A 6,104-nucleotide genomic window follows, 5' to 3' on the forward strand; every position below is an offset into this window, starting at 1 on the left:
TTAAAGAAGGTCCTCTGCCTCACTCCTGCAGGAACAAGTGAGACAGAAGCAGACTCTGGGCAGGCTCAATCGTTAATATTAGTAGCCTCCCCCAAAACGTTCAGCAGATCTTGAACTCTTCCTATCCCTGATTTTGCTAAATTGTCAGCTTGCTGGTTGGCTTCCCTGGAGACATGCTGGACTTCCCATTGAACCATTTTCCTTTTTAGCATCTCAATGTGAAAGATCCACTTTCTCATTCTCCATGGGGCTTTTTTGGGTTCATTAATCCACTGAACAGCATTCTTGGAGTCACCTTCAACCACCATTATATGTGTGCTTCTCCATCTTGATGCTGAAAAGAGTAAAAAAGCTTCTCTTATTGCCAACACTACTGCCAAATTTGAATCACCTCTTCCTATGGATTTAGAGAAGATCATTTTTGTAGTCCCTTTTTCATCCCACCTATTCCTGCCTCTCCCGGACACCCATTCGCAGCGCCGTCAACATTAAACTTCATTTTCCCCTCCTCTGGCTCTTTCCATCGCATCTCAAGCCTGTCTTGTTTTTGCTTTTTAATATGTACTTCTGCCTTTGGTGTTCTATAGATATCCAGTTCACTATTTTGCAAAAATGGCCATTTAGCCTTGGCCCATGAAGCTACTTGGAGTTTGATAAGCTCAAACAATTGGTCCTGATCCCAATGTTTTCCGTTGAAAACGATTTCGTTCCGAAATAGCCACAACGACCAGACCACAGTGTAGAAAGCCATTTTCCATATTGAGATTTCACCTTTTTTTATAGCAACCGCGTTCCATGAATTAAAGAGAGTCGAGGAATCGTTCGGCATGACCCAAGCAATGTCCTATACGTTGCACCAGCTTGACCAAATCAACCAAGATTTTTTGCAGTGAAGAAAAAGGTGTGAAACAGACTCGTTTGCCTCGTTACACAAGGGGCAAACAGCAGCACTCCTACTGCATCATGATTACTACTAAAGCAATTTGTGCTCATTATAATCACTAATCCAAAATATAGGCATATTGTCTAACTGACTAAACAAATGCTTTCTAGCATGACTGACTCTTTAAAATACATTTTTAATGATCCAAAAGCAGGTATTAGGGATGACCGGACGCTAGAGTTGAGGTTTCCAAAAAAAAGAATAAGAAAAAGAAATGACAGGGAACTAAGAAAAAACATGCAGTAGAATGCTATCTGGCTATAAAAGATGTGAGAACCAAAACAAGGAATGATTGAAGGAACTAAAAGAGATGATGCAAAAACAGACACATGAATGCATGCACGCATATATATTCGATTATACATTGTGGCATATCCTTAAGCAAGAACACATGAAAACATCGACTTACTTCATGTCCAGCCGCAAAGAATGAATATTGAAAGGGTGATAAGCAAAAATGAAACTGGAAGAATATGTAATTTTTTTTAAATTAAGTTATATTCAAGTCAAAGAAAGATGGATCCTTTCATTTACAAAAGAAAGGCAGAATTCAACTGAAAGGGAGTAGTCAAGTCACTGTCCTTCGAGTGGCTTATAAAAACAGCCATCAGCAGAATCTGTGAAAGAAATCAGGATTCACAAAGTCTAACCTACTACCTCAAAATCTATACAACTTGGGAACTTGTCAAGTGAAACAGTATACAACCTCAAAGCAGTTCGCAAGAACACTCCACAAAAGGAAAATAAAAAGACAAACATAACCTGCAGGCCTGTTTCCACTTCTTACATCTCCACATGCCCGATGAGGTTAGACGAGAATGAAATCCATACCGTATCCACTCAAGTTTCCAGAGTTGACACTGTCTCCCAAGAAAGTCTTAAGCGAAAGGAACAAGTTATTAAGGAAAGATTTGCAACAAGTCACTCATTCTATCAACTACCACTTAGGCAAGGTTGTCTGCCATCTCATTACTTGATCTTGGAGTAAATTGAATCTGCCAGCCTGTCACCTTTCCTTTGAGTGTAATGATTTGAAACATCAAGTGTCGGAGCCTCCACGCGGCTGCCTCCGGTTTGTTGATCCACGTGACGGCTTTCCCAGAGTGGCTTTCAATTATGAGGTTTACTGAATTTGCCCAAGGGAAGTTGCAAAGATGATCATGGCCTCCTGAATTGTCAATACTTCTGCGAGATTAGCATCTCCCCACCCAGCTTTCTTGGAAACATCAATTTAACTTCCCCCTGGTCATTACGCAGCACCCCTTCAATCCCAACCTGGGCAACCATTGGCAGTCCCGTCTATGTTAGAGTCTCCCAAGTAACGTTCTTATTGTTGGGTTTCCTCGAAATAAACTCACGTGCAAATGAAGGGGCATTCACAATGTCCATGATGGACCCATTATCATTTGGACACTTGGACTTAACCCGCCATGCAATTGTCATTTTAATAATATCATAGACCTTCTCAGCCTCCCACAATTTCCCTTCAAAAACCATTTCATTTTTCAAGGGCCAAATGGACCATGCAATGGTGATGAAAGACATTCTTTATACTTTCCTTCCTGAGATTTCCTCTCTATAGGAGTTCCAAGTCAAAATAAAAGCAGCCGCATCTCTTGTCGTATAACCAATAATGCCCCACTCCTCACACCACTTCAAATCCTTCAAGATTCCACACAAGTTAAAAAAAGGTGATTAACCGACTCTATTTCTTTGTTGCATAGCGTACATGTAATTAGTCGACTAAGATGATTAGCCATGACAAAGGGTGCCAAAATTAACAAGAATAGTAAGCAGTTGAAAGAGTTTATGATTGCATTCGAGATCTTATGCACTAAACATATTGTCTAAGATGTTAAGGAATTACATGGCAAGACCAAATCAAGCAGTAATGGAAGATAGGTAGAACCTGCAAAAAGGAAATGGACACACACACATGTACAAAGAATCTTCTCAAAAGGATTTACTGGAAAAAATGTGAAACATAGTGTATAATATTTCTTTAATCCTTAATGCTAAAAGGCCATTGCATAACCTGAAAATAGACATGAACACTTTTTGTAGTTTCCAATAACTTGAATTTTTACACAATCTTGTTGAAATATTTCAGAACATGATTGATCACTCCCTCACAAGAAAAGAGATAATTTAGCAGTGCATGCATTTGCAAAAAAAGCCCTTACCAACCATTTCCTTAAGAAGTTGTATTGCCTTTGAGGTATAGCTATTTCGAAGCAACCCTCGGATCATCACATTATAACAACAGCTATCAGGTAAACAATCATTATCTTCCATGATCCTAAACAACTGGTATGCTTCATTTGGCAATCCCTCTTTACAAAGTCCACTGATCATTAGAAGATATGTGTAAACATCAGGTTTTAAACCTTTCGCAGGGAGTCCATGAAATAATTCCATTGCAACTTTAATATGCCTAACTTTGCACAGGCCATCAATTAGGATACTATAATAGACAATATCCAGTTCCAACTCACTGTTCTACATTACTTGAAACAATGTCAATGCCTCTGATTTTACCATGTTTGCATAAGCCATGAAGCAAAATTGAATAGGTCATCAGACCTGGAACTTGTCCAGAAGCACACATCTTTCTAAAAAGTTCTTTTGCAGTAGAAAGTCTCCCTAGTCGACACATGCCTTGTATCAGAGTGTTATAAGTGACAGTATTAGGGATTGTTCATTTTTCAAACATTTTATAAAGAGTTCCATTGCTTCATCTAATCCTTTAGTTTTGCAATATCCATTGATCATAATGCTATAACTAAAATTAACAGGTGCACAATCCTTGTTAATCATCCATTCAAATAATCTTCTAGCTTTGTCCAATTTGTTTTGCAAACAATGACCTGCTATCAATGCATTACACGTGAGAAGATCAGGCTCAATGCCTTCTTTTATCATTATGTCAACAATATCTTCAACTTGTTAACTTGATTTTCATGGACTTAAAAAATCCTGGCCATCTCAAAATCTTAGATTTTCAAATTTAGCCGTTCATCTAATAAGATGTTACTAGCCTTTAGATCTCTGCTAATATTAAAACCCTTCCCTCTTTGTCCAACTTCACTACTGTTGCATCGACATCGAATCTATCAAGAATCATTGTAAGGAATAAGGAAAATGAGAACACAAACTGTAAAAAGGGCTCTATGACGAACAGGACTAGAGAGAGAAGGTGGCTAGACAGCCTTTTCATGGTGTTTGTTGACAATCTGAGCAAGAGTATGTCTTGGGAGGCAATCAAGGGAGCCTTTGAGGAATATGGGCGAGACATGGATATTTTCATCATTCAGAATGTATTCAAGAGAAAAACAAAGGTTCAAACTTTGGTTTTGTTAGGTCTATGGATAAAAATGAGATGGAAAAGGCCATGAAATGGGGGAATCACTAGTGGATGGATGGTAGAAGGTTATTAGTCAAGAAAGCTGAACTGGTGAAAAAGATGAGCATTGAGACGAAAAGAAGAGGTAGTCCACTTGTAAGATCACCACAGAGAGATGTTCGGTCATATAAGGAGGCGGTTATGGGTGGAGCTATCATCAATAAGGAATGGGTGGAAAAAGAAAGTGGGAACTTAGAGGGGTTATGAAGGTGTCCAAGCTTATGGTAGGTGCAAAGGGGAAGATAACACAGAAATGGGAAAATGCGAAAGATGCGAGACAGGACCAATAAAAAGGGAGTAGAATACTGACAACAATCATGAGTATTCCCAATGATGAATTGAAATAGGTCACTTGTGGCATTGCAAGGATCTTAAAGCATTGTGTAGATGGTTCGGTGATACAAGAGAGATTAGCCATGGAAGGAATCTATGTTCAGGTAAAGGTGGTGGAAAAGTTAACATCCTTGATAACTTTAGGGAGCAAGAAGAGATGATTATGGCGATGGATAACCATATTGAGATCCTTCAAAGGCGGTTTGTAATAGTTAGACCTTATTTGAATGCTAGCATTGACAAAGAAGTATGGGTATAGGTGAGAGTACGTGAGATGCCAGTCCATATTTGGCATGTTCAAATGTTCAAGGTAGTTGCTGAGTGCTGGGGAACATTTATGGGTGTTGATAGGAGTACGCATAGAAGGAAGTGATTCGATAAGGCACACATGTTGGTAAAAGTTGAGAGTAGATTATTGATTCCCAATAGAGCAATATTGGAAGCCAAAGGTAAGTTTTTTCCCATATCCGTCAAGGGGGTAGGGGAAAAATTGAGCAGGTTTCTAGAATGCTATTCAGTAGATAAGGAGGTAATCCAAGAGGATTTGAAATTGTTAAGGAAGCATCAAGCCTGAAAAAGTGGTGACGGTGAGAAAAGAGAGATGAAGAAACAATAGATAGAACAATTTAAAAAAAAAGGCTTCGAGATAAAGGAAAGCAAGACCATAGTGTCAAAGGAATTAGAGGAATTCAAAATAAAGGATGGGTAAGTAGTTGACATAGGTATGATGGAGGTAGGGAAAGGTTCATAGTTTGGCAACGAGGTATGTAGGCTAATGGTGACAAGAAAAGGCATTGATAGGGGACACAAAGGAGAAGAAGTTTTGATAGAAAAAGATGTTTAAGGTATAAGGGATGGTGTAAGGAAGAAGGAAAATATTAAAGGGTAAAAGACAACAAGGTAGTTCAGGAAAGGGAATTAGTAAACTATGATAGAAAATAGGGCAGAAAAAAAATAGGTTTAGATTATCAAAGGGTAGGTCTTCAAGCAGAAGAAAGAAAGGGATCAAGGAACAAATCAAGGAGGAGATGAGGTTAGAATGCGATGGTGAGGACCAACTTGAGGGAGGTAGTGTCTTAGATGCTAATATTAGGATTTGGAACATAGTATTAATGAAAGATATGGAGAAAATTTAAGAATAAAGCAAGAAGCTTGGATTAAGTTTTCAAGAAGAGAAAAAGGATGTGATATTAAGGATTGTAGTGTTGAAAGCAGCAGATAGGGGTGGAAAACCAAGTTGAACAGAGGAAGGTCAATAAAGGAAAGGAAAACTGTGATGTTAAAGGTTTAGGTGGGTCTAATGTTGTAGTAGGGTGTCTTAAAGATTATGTCTTATGAAATAAATGGTTGTCTTTTTATAAGATGATTATTAAAATAATACATTTATCCAAGGATTATATCTTACAAAATGCAAAGGTATAATTA

The 6,104-nt window shown here is 38.3% G+C and overlaps 1 pseudogene; it reads right to left on the reverse strand.

The window, feature by feature from the left end:
* LOC108662004 lies at positions 3,092–4,965 on the reverse strand (annotated as a pseudogene).

This window comes from Theobroma cacao, chromosome 5 (assembly GCF_000208745.1).
Source record: "Theobroma cacao cultivar B97-61/B2 chromosome 5, Criollo_cocoa_genome_V2, whole genome shotgun sequence".
NCBI classification, from domain to species: Eukaryota; Viridiplantae; Streptophyta; class Magnoliopsida; order Malvales; family Malvaceae; genus Theobroma; species Theobroma cacao.